Here is a 19,058-nt window from a genome sequence, read left to right as displayed (position 1 = left end):
CTACATTAACCTACAGTCGAATCATTAAGCCAGACTAATCGCAGCTGGCCGCCGCCGCCGCCGCCGCCGCCACATCCACATTTGCCAAAGTTTTAATTGATTGAAGTCTCTTCACCGACCGCCACTTCGAAACTCAAATAAACAATCAAACGAACACCTGTCATATTTACACAATGAGTTTACATTTTCCGAACACAACATAATGAATGATAACAAGTAACAACACTGTTTACACGAATTGTCTATAATACATAATAACTAAACCAGTTAAAAAATAATATTTAAATTCATTATTACAAGTCATAGAAGACTTAAATAATAATAAAAAATGTAAGTAAATAATTTTAAATATATTAAACCGTGTGAGAAAAGTCATATTGTTAACCAAAGAGATAATTAATTAATTGGGCAATGGTTGCTTCAAAAAATTTCCATCAAAACTGAGCACGGAGATTAATTTATAAAAAATAAATACTTATCGCAGTCGGTAGGATTCGAACCTACGCTCCCAGAGGGAATCTGATTTCTAGTCAGACGCCTTAACCGCTCGGCCACGACTGCTACATACGTAAGTACGAATGTGAGGTACGAAATAAAAATGAAGAGATACAAAACAACTTTCACTCATAATACCTACATACTCGTATACGCAATCGATATTGGTGTTGTGTTTGTATTGACCTGTGCAGCGAGCACAGGATTCGATACTATTTTCGAATCTACATGAAGGGTCACTTTTACCAAACGCTAAACGTATTTAAATAAAATTTTAAATACATTTTGTACTAACTGACAGAAGTATGACAGGCTACTAAATACGTTTAGCGTTTGGTGAAATTCCACCTATTAACATATGGAAAAAACAAATATCACTTTTGGAACGAACTTTGCCTTACATTTTGACAGTGACAGTTGACGATACGCAACGTTAACGGAGGTTCGAAACTTGTGCTCGTGACTCTGATATTGGTGTTGTATTGACCTTCCAAACGCTGTTGGTGGGGTAACACTATTTTTTAAATTTGTCCTCTGAAATGGATATAAGTATAGATGTCGCAGGCATTTTGTAAGATCTCGCTGAACGCTCGCTGTTTTGTAATTTGCCGAAGGCATATTGATAACTCGTTTAATCGTTCTGATTTTGACGTTAATTGCAGTTTTAGGGTGACCATGTTAAAACATATATAAACATATATAAAATAGTTTGAACTTTGAAGAAATGGAAAAATCTGACTTTATTTCAGAATTTCAAGTAAGACTTTTTACTTTTGTTTTCTAAAGTTCCTTAGCAGGTACTACATAAGTTTAAATATTTAATAAAAAGATACATTTAAATAAAAAACGTAGTTATTTATACAGAATAATAAAACTAGGCATTTCCAGATTAAAACAAACACTGGACCCCGAATGCACAAAATTTTGGAAAACGCTAAACCCTTTACTAGACAATTTATGAAGCTCCAAATTAATATCCTGCATGTGTCCTCCGTACACCGCGATCTATGGATAATGTAGTAGCTTTTAGGTGCGGGATAACCTCAAAAAATTGTCGTTGGTCTACGGCCTTTTTACTGCTCCTGCACTATAATAAATGACTTTAAAGTCACAATTATTTGGTGAAAATGCTTCTACACTCGTAATATTTGCAGTGTTTTGAGTATTTATTGAGTCACAGAACCACAACATGACGCCATTTTTGTTGTGGTGAGCAACAGCGCCGCGCGTGGTAAGAACCAGAACCAAATCCTTCAATTTGCCGCGGCATTATGTAAACGGCGTATGGATTGTCAATGAAATGTTGTGGCATATTATAAAATGACACGGCAATATACATTTTGCCTTCGGCATATTAAAAAACAGCGAGCGTTTGTAAACTGACGACGCCGTATGTAAACGGCGAGATCTTACAAAATGCCTGCGGCATAGATAAAGACCAGACAAAAGAAGTTAAGAATGACCAGTGGTCAAGAATGAACTCCTGAGTACTCCATTTCGGCTTATACCTTATACCACACTCATTCTGATGGTTTCTGGGCAATTGTACCGGTGACAAAAAACATCTGGATGCCAGAATTAATGATGATGATGATGACAAGATGATTAAGGATGCTGTTTCCAGTGAAAATGTAATAAGTAATAATATTAGCTTCATTATTACTATGACTCTAATTACTTTCTTGTACAGATTATGTACAGGGTTAGTGTTCATCATCACCATCACGCTAAGAAAAAGAAAAATGCTTTGCCCATCCATAAAAAAATCTGAGCCGCTTTGTCAAAATGTTGTCAAATTAAATTCAAAAGTGCGTTGATTAAAACATATTTGTATTCATCAACGGCGCAACGAAACCTCCAAACACAACAATGGTAAATTTTTAACATGAGCACAAAAAGTTTGAGTATCAAATTTTAATTAAAAATACCGTTAAAACAGTGTAGTGTTTTAAAACGTACATATACGTAAATTCTTTATACCGAGTTCGCATAATATTCAGTTTACAAAAGTTTTAAAACCGCAGCCGGTAGGATTCGAACCTACGCTCCCAGAGGGAATCTGATTTCGAGTCAGACGCCTTAACCACTCGGCCACGACTGCATGACGCCTAAATGCAAATATTGGAGAGAGTTTCATTAAATTATAAAGTGAAAGTGTCCATATATTGAAGAACCTGCTACTCCGTATACTCGGCGCCTCGGACCTAGAACCACACTCAAACCGGTATTTTGGTTGCATCCCAGTAGCCAAACTGTACGCCGCCGCCTGAGATTGCGGCAGCGGCAGCGGGGCGGCGGCGGCGTGTCAGATTTTGAAGTAGTTATGGGGTCGGTAGACAGTATGCCGAGAGTTGACAGTTTCCTAGTGTTGTGCTCGTTATTTGCGTAAAAGCGTTATCATAATGAAAAGTAAGTAACCTGATGGTTGTAACTTGATGGTTATAATATAATTTCATAGGCGGATTTTACGAGTAGCAAGTGAACAGACACAATGGGTGATACTATTAACATTTGCAATAGACATAAAATGAACACCTTGTAAAATCGTATAATAGTAAAAAGCAATACGTACCTGGTGTGATGTTCCCCCGTGCTGATGCTCACGTGCACGCAGGTGGTAATAACTCAATCAGCGCCACACTCGCGATGGTATCACCGCGAGCCGCGCCGCCCAGCGACCCCGCGCGCGCGGCCGGGGCGGGAACTAATGCCGCTTCGTTAGTTAGTGCAATTTCCTCAGCCTTCGTCGAGGCGGCCGGCCCTCTGCCCTACTGCCGGAGCAGCCTTCACAGTTCACACACTGCATTAGGATTAGCACCTCTCACCCCGCCTCATGTATCTGTATAAAAGGCATTCTTTCTGATTGATCTATCTACCTATCACTATAAATGGGGGTAAGTTTTAGCTGCCAAATGTTATACTTTTTTTTAAAGTTTGGCAATAGGTGCCTACGAAAGTCTATGTGTCTGTACTGTAACCCAACAGTGTTCATCACAACTTCGTCCAATTTAACTTTCCTGTTTCCAATTTTACCTGTAAGGTGCTGAATATTGAAAAAGCGCCTCGGCGCTGCTTAGCATAGCAAACTGCAGCGCTAAATAAAATCCGGTTACTCCAGATACTTTCCACGTTTCATAAAAATAAAATAAAAAGAGACGTTAGGGTCAGGTAATCGATGAACCACTTTAAACTTCAAAGTTGTAGGAAATGGTACGTCCGCGGAATACCGAGCCACGAGCCGCGCCGCTATTCTGCAACAAGTCCTCCACCGCGATATGGGATGCGGTAGGCGAACGCTGCAATGTATGTGTGTACCTATATAAGTTCAGAATGTTGCAAAAGTGGTATCTGTATATACCTACACATCACAGACAACTTCAGTCAGTTTGCTAGAGGCTTGCAAAGTGGAACAGATTTCAGTGGGGAAAGTTAGCCTAGCGGGCCTCATTAGACCCTCTCGCTGATACTTTATTGATTTTTATTATTTTTCAGTGATATTCAAGGGTCAAAAGTAAAGAATTAAAAACTCGCTTGTTTTTCACCGATTTGTGAAGCTCATAATCAATTTATCAGACCTTTTGTAAGTTTTATAAATACGGTGGTATATATACATATTTATCAAACTTTATAATAATGGTACTTACGGCGTACTTATGGTCTTATGGAGAGAACATAAATTTGTCAGTTTACCTGACCCTTGCGCTAGCGTCAAGGGCTTCGTGTACAGAATAGCGCACTGGAGCCGCCGCCGCCGCCGCCGCCGCCGCCGCCGCTAGTTGCACGTGCATTGTTCACCTGCAGCGTTTTCACGAGATACACCCAATGAAATCTGTCAAAGAACTGATAGTAAGTGATGGGGTAAACGTGGTGTACATTACCTTACAAGACCGCGTAACGTGCCTATCGGTTAATTTAAAGATAAGTTTTTATGCCGCGGTTTGTGTAAGGTAGGTATAATTTATTGCTCTATGTGAAGTGAACTCGCCACTGCCGAATTAAAAAATTAAGTACCTATGATAAATGTGATAAGTACTGAAAAACAGAACGGATGAGAAGCAAAAATAGGGTTTGTTAATTATTAGATATTATGTTCTTACATTGATAATATGCGAATACACTTGTGTTTAGGCCACTTTAGGCACAAATATCACTTTCCGCATGCAAAAGCCTATAATTGATACAATAATACGTCTTATTTTAATATGCACATCACTTTCCGACGCCGCCAAAACCGTTGTTTTTCTTTTTCTTTTTTTTTCGGGCTCCGCGATGTGGCATAGGTTTGTGGATCAAACAGCCTATTTACAAATGGATAAAAATATAATTTTATACTGTTTATAATGTTTGTAAAGTAATTAAGACGTCTATACATATATGTTTGTGTGGATGGCTGGATATAAAAACTGAACACTATTCTCACTACGTAAGTAAGTACTTCAACAAATATGTAGTATGTAGGTACTTACTTAGCCTAGGTCCTCTCGCACTAGGCCGACAGCGAGGGCGCCGCGTGATCCGGTCTGCATTCATTACGGAGCATCAGGTCGGTCGGCTCCCGGCGGAGGCGGCGGCGGCGGCGGCAGCGGCGCGGCGCTCGACGGTCAGGTGCAGCGCTGCACGCCGCGACAATGCCACTCGTTACCGCTCATTATGCACATGCAGCCGCTGCATCGAGCGCTGCGAGCGATGCCGTCTGCTGGGGCTCGCTAAATCATACCACCATTGTGATTGTGTGAATGTGGAAGCTTGCATCGCACGATGATATAAAGGATTTGTATAATTTGTCGGATAGACAGGTGTTGCAGAAGTTGTAAGTACTTATACTTACACCGAGAGAATCATTTCAAGACAATTATTTTGTTAGTCTTAACTTTACTATATCTTTTAAAAATGGTTAAAAACCAATTCTTAATCTCACATCTATGTCACATGAGTTTACCAAAAACATGTTGTTGATAATCCTGGATGGCTCCGCGCCGCCTCCGCCGCCGCCACCTCATGCTAATGCGGCGCCGTCACGGCTGCAGCAGCGCGCCACCAAATTGTCTGCTCTGCATTTTTACAGATACGTGGAATCGTATGCGCTTTCAAATGTCAGCGGGTTTGTGGCTTAGTGCGGGATAAGCCGCCGGGTTTATAACGGCTGATGCGACCAGATCGAGCTGCGCACTCAGCGGTCCCTTGTCTCTAGGTATATCTCTGCACGAGCCCGGGCTCGAGGTGCCGTAATAAAGATTACCATTACGAGTTCTGTAAACTTAGATATTGCAGTTTAATTTTGCAAGTGAGCGCCCCATTGGCCTTTTCAGCGCTGTTGGTATTTCCCAGGCAAGGTCTTGTTTATGAGCAGAGCGTTTCCGTAGCATGTAATTGAATATCAGATAAGCTCGGGCCAACACAAACAAGCGCGGTGTCTGAGGCGGGCTGATCGCGGCGATACGCGCCACGCGAGGAGGCCGCCGCCCGGCCGCGCCGCTGCAGGCCCCAGTTTCTTACAATATTCATAACGATGTTCCTCATTATTAACTAAGTAGAAATGTGAAAAATTTAAACCAGCCTTATAATCACAGTGAAATTTATGTACATAGCGTATCTAAAGCACCCTTAGATTGCTAAGCTTTTGCAATAAATAATCAGGTCATAAAGCCATAGACAGCGTGTTTCACGTTCGCAGAATGATGGCAGGAGGGTGACTTTTACAAAAACGGTGGAGTTTGTGTCGGCGGCGGCCGCTAACTGCCGCGATATCTCACGCGCCCTTGTGACGAGCGAAATTGCACAAATTCATTTTCCTTATGAATAATATAAATTCCTGTCTCGTCCTCGGCGTGAAAAATAAACGAGACGTGTGCCGCGAGCGAGATTAAAAACTTAGGTAGCTGCGGGCGGCATCGACTCACCTACCCACTGCCACTGCTTCATGTATGAAGTCATACAAGAGGAAGCCATGTTTCTAAATATTCCGAACGTATTCAACATTATATATTATAATTTTTATTAAAAAAATGCTGTGACGGTAATTTATATTAACAGCAGGGATACTCACACTAAGCAATATCCTTATCGAAGTAATTACTTATGACAAACCAAACTCAGTCTTGGTTTGGACGAATAATTAGACTGTTAAAGTCTGACTGAAGTCAGTATAATATTACCAGTCCACTTTTTTATGTTCAAATGTTTCAATCACCATAATTTATGCTTCCTGTAAAGTTGGGGCACCTGAAACAGGTGTCAATTAGCGTTAATAGCGAGAAGTGACAGCGCGCAATAAATTATCAATGACATTACGAGTACCAACCGGAGGAGTCATGGTCGCGGGTACCTGCTGATGATTTACGAGACTCCGGCGGGGCGGGGGCGGGGGGCGGGGGGTAGACTTCACTGAACTCGTAAAGTGTCCCTCGGCCGCCGTGACGATCTCAACACTCTGACACAATACTTAACTACCACTGCCCCGTCGTTAAATATAATGACATTATGTTTTACAAACAGATATTCATGGAATCATTTTGTTTACTTTCATTATAATTATTGTATGAGGTTCAAATAGTAGGTAACGGAGAGAGGATCTAGCGAGGGACTGAGGTGCACAGCCTAATCAAATTGACAATGACTTATATGACGATATCCTCCGATAAATAAATGAATCGTAGAAGTGTAAGTACCTACCTAATAATGTATAGAATATTTACCTTAAAATTAATAAACGCATGTAGCATATGCATAATATATTAAAGTAAACCCAATTCCTAATTAATTAGTTATCATAGTTGTTCATTCCAAGTTCATTCTCGATCGTGCTGGGGACAGGATACGGAGAGTCTTGACAAGTAATGTAAGAAGGTGTATAATAAGTCGAAAAAGAGGCTAAATTATAAACAACAAAACATAAAACGTACTGTCAGCAAAACCAATATCCGGCATAGGTATGTAAGAACTCATTTATCTAACCTTAAATTTACGTAAGATCACAAAAAAATGTACCTATACCAGATATTTCCGCTCGGATAAAATATGTAAAAATCTAATTTCCACAAACGTCTCATGTAACAAATGTATGTAAAACACGCTAATTTGAATCTGTACGTGGACACTTTCACGTGATATTTTATTTGCGTACATTTGTTTTATGTCCTTTTTATGAGCACTTGGGGCCCTCACGCCTATCATGATATAAATGAATTACCTTCGCTATGTCGGCAACACAAATACTGAATTTACACTTAGTCACAAGACAAACAACATAGGCTCAGGTGCTCACGTAATTTTCATAATTTACCTGTAATCAATCAATCAATCAATCAATCAATCAATCATTTATTCAATTCACAATAATAAATTGTATCTGAATGTCACTTAAAAATACTTACAACTAAAAACTAAATCAAGAAAAATTAAAATATAAATTGTTGCATGCAGTACATATTTACACTTAATAGTATTGAATAAATAAATTGTAGTTATAAATTAGAGTAAATTAATAATAAATAAAAAAAATAAATTATAATAATTATGAAGTTAATACAATTAAAATGTCAAAATCAATCATGCATATTGATATATTCATCTAATGTGTAGAAGCACTTTTCCAACAAGAAGGCACGCAAACCGTTTTCAAACCTTGTGACATTGTCAATTTGTTTTAAGTCGATTGGAAGCTTGTTATATAGGAAAACTGCCTGGTATCGCGCACAGTGTTTCGCAATTTTCAGTCTAGCCGTCAACATTTCAATACGAATTTCTTTCCGTCTCGACTTGTTTCTTGTCGTTCTCTCGTCAGCTGACTCATACCTAGGCAAGTTTTTAGCGAGGTAAGTTAAAAGTACTAAAATGTATAAGGAAGGGACGGTTAAGATGCCCAACCTAACAAAAAATTCTCTACAGGAGACCCAGGGTGCAATTCGTACCATTGTTCGTATGGCCCGTTTTTGACTTACGAACGCTTTCCTCATATTGTAGTAATGACTTTGACCCCAGAACATTATGCTGTATCTTAACCTCGACTCCACTAATGCAAAGTATACCATTTTGAGACGTTCGAGGCTAAGCTCATCTCTTAAGCTTCTGATAGCAAAGCATGCTGAACTAATTGAACCCTCTATTGATATAAGCTCCTGCTTCCAGTTCAGGAATGTGTCAATGGTAACACCTAAGAACTTGACTTCTTCAACCAAACCGATCTTATCTCCATTGAACTCAATATCCAGCGTATCATGATTTCTGGCTGTGTTTCTGAAGATAATAGCACTAGTTTTATTTGGGTTCAAGTGGAGATTGTTGCTACTGAACCATGTATCGAAAGCTCTGAGAGCTGCTCTAACGTTTTGATTCAGTGTGTTAAGGTCGTCAGCATACAGTACCGCGTTTGTATCATCTGCGTATAAAACTAATTCAATATTTGGGATATTTCGGTACATATAGCTGATGAGATCATTTGTGAAGGTGATGAAGAAGATTGGGCCCAGAATTGATCCCTGAGGAACACCTCTCGTCACCTTAACCATTTTAGACTTAACAACCCTTTCTGTGCCGTTGTCGTCACATTTTAATTCAACAAATTGATGTCTATTTTGTAAATAATTTTTAAATATGTCAAACGCTTGTCCTCTTACTCCGTAGTGTTCTAATTTAGTTAGTAATATTGAGTGGTCGACTGTGTCAAAAGCTGCACTTAAATCTAGAAATAAACCAAGCACCTTCTTACGATCGTTCAGCTTTTTTATAGTGTCGTCGACAAGAGACTCAATGGCATCTATTGTACCAACTCCCTTCTGATAGCCAAACTGTCTATAGTTTAATACCTTGTTGGTATTTAAGTGTACTATCAGTCTGTGTTTGAGTAGTTTTTCATACAGTTTGGATAAGGTTGGTAGCAATGAGATCGGTCTATACTTTTTTGGGTCAGTTCTAGAGCCTTTTTTAAAAATCGGTAGTATTTTAGCAATTTTTAACTGTTCTGGAAATATAATATGTTCCATACAGTTGTTAAAGAAGATAGCCAATGGTTCAGCCAAGATATCGATATTTTCCTTTATGACGCTTATAGGTATATCATCGTAACCACATGACCACTTGTTTTTCATTTTGGCTACTAATTTTATAAGCTCCTCTGATGTGACAGTTTTAAGATGCATGTTTTGTTCTACTCTATCTGTGCTGTCTATAAGTATGGAATGTGATGTATTAAAATTTTCTGTAACTACTTGTTCACTATTGTCAAAAACTTTACTAAATAAGTCTACAATTATTTTAGGGTCATCTATAATCCTATTTTCTTCTTTAAGTATTATTTTTTCTTTTGCTTTTTGTATTTCTTTGTTCCGATGTTTGTTGATTACTTTCCATATTGATTTTGATGAAAATTCTGATTTGGAAAGTTCTTTCGTGACAGTGTTCTTTTTTAGTGCCCGTATAACCTTACGATAAAGTGAAATGTATCTGTGCTTGTATTGTAATACCGATTCATCATTGGTTCGGTTTCCGGAACCTAAGAAACGCTTCATTTTGCTGGAAACCCTTAAACCTTTTGATATCCACTGAATCTTGTTTTCCTTATTCAGGTGAATTTTCTTCGTCCGCTTAACAAAGCTGCAATTGAATATTTCTGAGAATCTGTGTAAAAATCCGTTTATGCCAAGCGAATTCCAGTTTTGGTTCTGAATTTTACTCCTGAAAGTATTATTATTTTTAGTACTGAAAACTCTTTGCTCTTTGTAAATATATTGACTGTTACCATTGCGGCTGGCGGAAGAAGCTGAAGTCTTGTATGTGGCTGTGATACCTGCGTGGCCATCTGCCATATTGTTATGGTCAATTTTAATATTCAGTATGTCATCATTAGGAAGGTTTGTCAATACGTTGTCAATGCACGATTGTGAGTTGTTACGAATAAAAGTTACATCATCAATGAGCGGTCTAAAATTAAAACAAGTCAAGAGATTCAAAAAGTCATTCTTATGGTTACTATCCGCTAAAAGATCTACGTTAAAATCGCCCACGAGGATGACCCTCTTGTTGAAAAAGTGTTCCATTAGTGATTCCAACTTATTCATAAAACAGTCGAAGTTCTTGTCAGAAGGTGTACGGTACAAGCATAGGATATGTAAGTTCGTATCATTATCCTTTATGCCACAGATTTCAAAGCAATCCATTTTATAAAACTTTTTACAAATTTCGAGTTCTTCAAATTTACAACTTTGGTGACCTAATATAAGAGAACCACCTCTAGACTTAATCACTCTGTGATTATATGAGGCCATATGGTAATTGTTAATATTAAAAAGTGGAGCTGAAAATTTATTTAGAAAGTGCTCTGTCATGCAAACGTACATAGGTTGGTCCTTCAGACAGTTAATATATAATTCAAATTCATCCTTTTTATTATTAATACTACAGACATTTTGATAAAATATGTGAACATTTTTTATGTTAGGCTTTACATTATTTTCAACAGCGAAAAAAATCTTCACTTGTTTGAGTACTGGCCGAATGATAGTTTACAATATTTGTTTGTGTACATACACTGCTAGAATATAAACTCTCCTGTTTTTTCTTATACATTATAAATTTGTTCATATATTCTATTTTTAACGTTTGTCGAAGGAGAAGCCTACATGCGTGAATACGGTGAAACATTTTTGGGTTTTCGCTGTGATAATCAATCAGATCAGCATACATAACATTATCAAACAGACAACATATTTGGTGAAGTACTGTATTGAGACTGTATTCATCTATGCACATATTCCTGCATACATTACCCACTATCACGTTAGTATGTGTAAGTAAGGATAATGAATGCCTTAGATTTGACTCTAGGGATCTGATGTTGGAGTCGTGTGATCCTGCTAGAATAATTACATAGTCAGATTTAGTTAAATTTTTACATTGTGATACACAAGACATCAAAACCTGTTCCATGTTAGCATTTTGTTTTATCATAGAACATACTATATAATTATTCCCTACTAGCTGTTGTAAGATTTTTCGCATATGTCTCCCTTTTTCGTCAGCGAACAAAAATATTTTTCGCTTATCTAGCGAATTGGGAGACTGTTTTGTCTTGTCACCACTGTGATATGTTTGGTTTTGTAAAATATTTGCCGGGATATGCTCCGATGTGTTTGGGCTCGTTATGTCTACGATACTAGCGACGTCTGGATACCTTTTGCTGCAATTGTATGTTCGAGATTTTTTGTTCTCGTTGATGAAAGCTGGTAGCTGGGATTCTGTACTTTTGCGATACAATTCCATAAGTGCATTGTTACTAAGTTGATTTGGTGATGTTTTTGGTATTCCCATTTTTGTGGTAGTTGCAATTTGTTTCCTAAATTGCGGGGAGCAAAACTTTAAAGGTGTGGAGCATTTAGAGGATGGTCCTGGAGAATGGCACACTGTTTTATACCTTTTTATAGTAGTTTCACAATCTATTAGTTTCTGTTTAAGAGCAACGTTTTCGCTGTTGAGATTATCGATTTCGTTATTTGCAACATTCAACTCTAGTGTTAATTTTTCAAGCTCATTTTGTAGTTCTAGTGTGTACTGTTTGTCCTCTATCAAGTTAGGAAGACTTTGATAGGATATGTCCAATAAGGATTCGTTTTCTGAGAAGCTCAATCTTTTGGTACGTCTTCGTGTAGTTATATTCTCATTTTCCATTTTTAAATTGGTGCACCTGCACCTGGTGCCACCTATAGTGTAATATTGGTACTGCTTAGAACAATCTTAATAAGGCAGTTTAATTCGTCTTTTTAGTTTATTTCTGATTTTAACGTGGTATTCGTTGATTTCGATCATAAATAAATTACAAAAGAATCATCGTGCGACGGGATCGAACCCGAGCCTCTCGGATGGCGAGTCGGAGTCTTATCCGACTGGGCTACTCCTCAGTTAGAGGGCATATTGAAATAGGTGATCTTGTTCAACGTTTTCTTTTTGTTTTCAATTTAACCGTTAGTGGACTTTGGTCAAGTGATATCGACACAATGATGCAAGTTAAATGATTGTTAATTCACTATCACAGAAACCACTTGATAATCACTTAATTGTTTCACATTTATTTTAACTTGATAATTAGTTTTATATTCACATGTTTTAGTATTTATAAACACTTTATTTATGCACTTTAGTTTGTTATGATATACTATGTTATTTAATTATTTTATAGTCGTTTAATCACTTAGATAACACTTTTGCAGGTCATTTATGACTGTACGTAGGTTTTAATGTTACTTTGAACATATTTTAGTAGTTGTGTCTATTTTTATTAAATTTTCGAAAAATCGTATCTCTCTAAGTAGACTGTATTGAGCGACGGTGGCGCCCTCTCCTGTAAATATCTGATTAATATAAGTATATTACCTATATGTTAAGCTGAAAGAAAAATATATGATCCGGGGGACAATAATGTGCATGCAAGTAGGTCGCAGCATTTCAAAAGCTATATCTGATATCGGAGAGCTGCTATGTCATCAACCTTTTTAATACGACGTAACAAAGTCGCGGATGGCGCAAAAACGTAAAGTTGGAGTGGCCCCCGGCCGTGCTGCGGAGACAGGCGAGTACACACAGACTCATTAATGAGTACAGCGAGTGATCCCGCCTGCATCATTCATACGACACTGTGCAACTTACACCAAATATCACGGAAATTGATTTAATAGCTCCTTTACAGCTGTTCATATATTCATGGTTTACTCGTAAAGGGATTTTGTTCTGGGTAACATGTGGGAGAATAAAAATGAACAGTAATTCGGTCATTTATTTTACTAGTCTATACGAGTAAAAATAAATGGTAAAAGCAATCAAATAAAACAGGAAGCATAAAAATATAAGTGTAGCTTTGCCCCAGGCGCTTGAGCCTAACTTACAAAGTTGGTCGAAAGGGGAAGGTGAGGCAATTCAACCAATTTGTGGGCCGCAGCAATTTGCGTGACCGAGCTGGAAGTTTTTTAAAGAGCTTTGTCAGAGCTGACGAGAAGTGGACGGGCTAGTTCATTAGGCGCGGGCGCGGGCCGTGACGTCACCACGACGGGGTAAATACTAAACGAACGGCGCAAGGAGCGACCCTTGCGGAGCGCCGCCAGACCTGCCTCGAGAGCACATTATGCTCTTGTCGCGGCAACCAAATTCATTTATTTTAATAAGCATTTATTATGTGATTCGTTATTTAGGTACCGATTTATTATTGGTGAAGAAATACTAATCTCTATCATACCAGACACTTCTTAATTTAACTATACTAACTCATCGATTCACTGTGTTCCGATCACAAGTGTTCGTTACTTTTATATTTAACGTATCGCGAGGATCTCCACTCGGTCTCGGACTCTGGCACCAGCGACCGGCGGCGGGCGCGGCTGGATGAGGAAACATGAAGATAGGTAGTTGGGGAGCTCCTTGGATCAGGTCTCTGTTCAGCATCGGACGGACTGAAAGTTACCAAGATTGCACATTACAAACCTTACTGGAAGAACATGATATAAACGAGGTGAACAATTCAAACTAAGTACTAGCTAGCCTTTGCCGGCGCGCTCCGCCCCGCGCCGCTCCGCCCCGCGCCGCTCAAAGAAACCTCCGCGTCAATATTTACACCTAGACTTTAATTAATAACGCTGCTGCTGGAGGTAGGAACGAAGCTTAAGTATCTAGCATATTAATTTTTCACTATAGTGAACAATTACAATTTTCTTTAATATCTATAAACTTTTCAGTTGCCGTATAGAATATACTCATACGAATTTTATTTTAAAGGTCACACGTACTTTAAATGTAGGTACCTACCTCACCTACTTGATATTTTCATCATGCTTACAATACTTATTATTTTAAAATGTGTTTGGATATTATTTATTATGTCAATAAACTTATTGTTCAGTATCAGTACACATACTACATTTTGTAAATGAATCGGTTAAGTATAAAGGTAGTGAACGAGATGCTATAAGGAGTCCACTAAACTCATCCTCCATGACGCTACGGCTGTAGAGACCTGCCTCGCCTGAGCTTTAGTGCCTACTTATTAATAAATTAACGATACCATCTTGGGTAGTTGTAGCTGTAGGTATAGGTACTATAGAATACAATAATTCATCGATGTTTTCATACACATACACAGCTAGCTGAGCAAAGTCGGCAATCGACGGGAATCAGCAATAAACACAGGGCTCGGGTTGGACTGCCCGCGGCCGGCGCAACTTGCATGCCCACTCGGCCCACAAATTGTGTCTATTAGCCGCACACAGAGCAGCGGGCGGCAGTGGCGGCGGGCCAGTGACGTCACCGTCAGCGGCAGTGGCGGCGGACCACGGGTCACCAGGAGCAGGTACTCGTAGAAACATTAGGTCAAGTATATTTTTAAAACAATGGCTATGTTGATATGTAGCTAACACGATGGTGAGACGGGCCGTAATTTTAATAAAGCAACATACAAAGGTAGTTGACACTTTGAATATATTCATAATATCATTGTTGGCGTTAATGTTTCTTCATAGAAGCGGCTCGTTCCCACTGAGCCACTGGCAGCGACGGCGTCCGGAGCAACACAGGTGAAATTGCAGTTAAAAGTCACTGAAGCCATAAATAAGCTAGATAAGAGCGAGGCAATCGAAGTTCTTAGCAAAGACAAAATAATCGTGGCTCCAGGAGAAGTTGTCGGGATTGTGCAAACTTCGACGCGGCGCGCGGGGTGTGTGGGGCGGGCGGGGGCGCGGGGGAGGCATGTTCACGAACTGGCCGTTGAGAATATTTCACTCACATGCAGAGGGTAACATCTGCTCCTTCATCACTTTTTTTCAGACTATCGATTTGAAGGTGATATCAGATATTAAATTGCCATCAAGATAATAATAATAATAATGAATATACCTAGCTTGAAAAAATACAAATTTTATTAAATTTAGGTAAGTACTTATGGAATATCCGTCACAAGCAGGCGCGTCGCCGCCGCCGCCGCCGCCGCTCCGGCTCCACTCCAGCTGTATTGTTCGAAACAAAATTATATAAATTGAAATAATGAAAGATTCAATTTGACCCACGTCAAATATTCCGAGTGGAAATAGATAGGTGTTTATTGAAAATGTCTGAAAGCCTTTATAAATACAAGCCTTGTAAAAATGAGTTGAGGCGAATAAAAGTCATTCCCTGTAAAGAGCCTTTGTTCAACAAACCTTCGTCATTAAAATTAGTGTGGCCATTTATTGTCGCGCAGTCAGGTGAGCTGCTTTTGAATTTTGCGTTTACGTGTGTGGCAGGAGGGAGGGGAGGTACTTTATATTATTTTGTTGAGTGAAATAAAGGATTTCCACTTTAGACAATTTCAAGGTCTATTTTCATCTAGGATGTTGCAAAAAAAAATATTTATCAGTTCAGAGAAAACCTTGAACCTAACCGACGTTAAAAACCCCCGACATTGAAGTCGCATAACTTTTGAACTGCTTAATCGATTTTCATGAAACATGACTAAGAACACTGAGGTTAATATATTATAGGCAGGCATGTTAAATTTATAGCACCCCTCTTTTTTCAAAAAGGGACTGCGGTCGTGCGTCATGCTACTCATGCTATTGGCCACGTCGCAGTCGGCGCTACGCTCCCCGTGCTACGAGGAAGTGCTACGAGCAAGTGCTACGAGCAAGTGCTATGGCGCGTCGTAGGCCGATTGACGTCATCATCATCATCATCAGCCTATGTCAACCCACTGCAGGATATAGGCCTCCTCCATGTTATGCCAAGTCCCACGGTCCTGTGCTACACTCATCCAGTTTGGTCCAGTCACTCTCCTAATGTCATCGGACCAACGGGTCGGCGGTCTACCGACTGATCGCCGTCCCTCCCTTGGCCACCACTCCGACACTGCCTTGGTCCATCTGCCGTCTTGCCGCCTTGCCAGATGCCCTGCCCATCTCCACTTCAGCTTCGTGATCCGTCTCCCAACGTCTTCAACCTTTGTCCTGCGTCGAATTTCTACGTTCGGGATACGGTCCACTAGCGAGATGCCTAGCATGGTGCGTTCCATGGCTCGTTGTGCTACTTTAATTTTGTGCATGCATGTCTTTGTGAGCGTCCATGTTTCGGCACCATAAGTGAGGGTAGGCAGCACACACTGGTTGAAAACCTTGGTCTTCAGGCACTGTGGCAGGCAAGATTTAAAGCATCTGCTAGGTTACCAAAGGCAGCCCACCCTAGCTGAATTCGTCTAGCGATCTCCTTTGTCTGCGAGTCTTTGTCAAAAGATAAACATTGTCCAAGATATATGTACTTGTCCACAACTTCTACTGAGCTGTTGCCTACTGTTATGTTAGGTACGGCTGTAGGACAACTGGTCATGATCTTGGTCTTGGACATGTTCATCTTCAGACCGACGCGCAGAGACGCTACATGCAATTCTTCAAGCATCTCTTGGAGATCAGCAACGTTCTCAGCTAGGACAATAAGGTCGTTGGCAAAACGCAGGTGTGACATGTTAGTGCCGTTGATATTAACACCTCTCTCGTCCCAGTTTAAAGTCTTTAGTGCGTCTTCTAAAACATTTGTAAAGAGCTTGGGAGAGAGAGTGTCTCCTTGACGCACGCCTCGGTTAATTGACACAAGGTCAGTTAGACTATGCATGCGCACCTGCATTGTTGCCTCTTTGTACAGCTTCCGGAGTACATCCACATATCGCTTGTCAATGTTGCAGCGATGGAGAGCATGGAAGACGGCCCAGTGCTCGCCTGTGTCGAATGCCTTTTCATAATCTACAAAGGCAAGACACTGGGGCCGGTTGTACTCTTTGCATTTCTCCATCAGCTGTCTGACTGCATGAATGTGGTCAATAGTCGAGTATCGACTCCGGAAGCCGGCTTGTTCGACGGGCTGGTAGTCGTCTAAGCAGTGGTTCAGTCGGTTGCACAGGACCTTGGCAAACAATTTATAGACCTGAGAGAGTAGGCTTATTGGGCGGTAATTGGGTAATTTGGTCTTGTCCCCTTTTTTGTGAAGGATCGTGACTATAGCATTTTTCCACGCTTTTGGTGCTATTGCGTTTTTAAGCACTTCGTTGAAGAGTTTAGCTAGCATTCTCAGTAAGGGAAGTCCACCAGCTAGAAGCATTTCCATATAGACTCCATCTTCACCACACGCTTTTCCTCGTTTCATTGATCCCAGGGCATAGTCTATTTCGGCTTCTGTAATCGGAGGTATGCCATCCTCGTCGAAGCGCTCACTTGGATCAGCTCTCGGGTCTGTAGCGTCTGGTGTTACAGGTTCGATTGACGTAGCTGTTCCTAAAGTAGTTCCTAACCTAAGTCCAGTGACGACTATTGTGGCTGATTTCGTGTTTTGTTGTTATATGAAGTAAGTAATAGTATAGCATTTTAGGTCATAAATTACAAAATGTATTGCTAGTTAATTTAATAACATAACGCGGGCCATTTAGTGTCGATAGCCGGCGCTCGCCGCGACTCAATAATTAGAAAATACCTCACAGAGGAAGAAGAGCCGCACACTACCTCATTTCCTCCAGATAATAACTTCCCGCGAACCCAGCCGCCGCCGCCGCCGCCGCCGCTGCAGCCTGCGCCCGCCCCGTGCACGCTACTGCACTTCTTATTACCGCCGCATAAGCATACATTTGCGTCGGAGTTCACAAAGTACTTACAGGTGGGTAGTGTGACTATTGGAACGTGCTGAAATATGTTTTATTTTAAAGCCGTTAAAATACAAAATGGAGTATAAGTCCAGTGGGAAACGATGCCTGGGGCGATAGAATCTGTTACCGTAAGTTATTTGTATTTAATGTGAAATTTTATGTGTAGCCAATACTATCATAATAGCAAACTTACTTAATACCTTATTTTCTCACTATGTTCACTCACACCAGTGTATTTAATATAAAAAAATACTTAATAAATTAGGTATTTAAATATTCATAATTAACCCAGGACACATCTACAGAAGCCGGAGATATTTGAATTGGTAATTTCCTCAGTAGTGAGATGCCGGCGGTGGGCCCTCCGCTCCCACCCCGCTCCGCTCCGCCGCCGCCCCGCCCCGCTCTACTCCGCACCACTCCGCCACACTACACTACTAATAATGTACTTTACATAGCTAACTAGGCATAACGATACGTATGTACGAATTTACAACTACACACGCGTGGAATATCTTTTAGAAATGAAATTAAACATTTCACTTAGCTCGAGTTATTTTAAATAGGTAAGTAGGTATGTCCGATAAACTTTCGTTGGGTATGTCGTAGGTTGTGGCCAAGAACTATTTATTCAGCCTTTCGGCTTAGTTTACCCTTTTTGCAACACTCTGTAGATCGAAGCTAGCAGGAGGAAGTAATATTTCTTTGATGCTGCAGAAAAAATTGCATACGATTTGTATGAAAATACAGCATAAAGCTTCATGCGATTGTAGCATTGTATCGCAAATAATATCGTATTTCCATAATCCCGGCCACCTGATACGAACACGCGGCCGCGGCGCGCCGGACCGCCGCTGTGCACCCACTTCATTTGATTATCATCACTTTTATTCTAGTTTCTGAAGACGCTAAATGACACATCACACAATGC

The 19,058-nt window shown here is 40.0% G+C and overlaps 2 non-coding genes across 2 annotated transcripts; both read right to left on the bottom strand.

Annotated features, from left to right (window-relative positions):
- Positions 1–479: 479 nt before the first annotated feature.
- Positions 480–561, bottom strand: Trnas-aga. Its single transcript has one exon. It is a non-coding gene; the product is annotated as a tRNA-Ser (tRNA).
- A 1,953-nt stretch (positions 562–2,514) lies between these two features.
- On the bottom strand, positions 2,515–2,596 carry Trnas-cga. Its single transcript has one exon. It is a non-coding gene; the product is annotated as a tRNA-Ser (tRNA).
- Between the last annotated feature and the right edge of the window lie 16,462 nt (positions 2,597–19,058).

This window comes from Plutella xylostella, chromosome 4 (genome assembly GCF_932276165.1).
Source record: "Plutella xylostella chromosome 4, ilPluXylo3.1, whole genome shotgun sequence".
NCBI classification, from domain to species: Eukaryota; Metazoa; Arthropoda; class Insecta; order Lepidoptera; family Plutellidae; genus Plutella; species Plutella xylostella.
The sequence above is the reverse complement of the archived record's forward strand: the minus strand, read 5'-3'. Positions and strand labels throughout refer to the sequence as shown.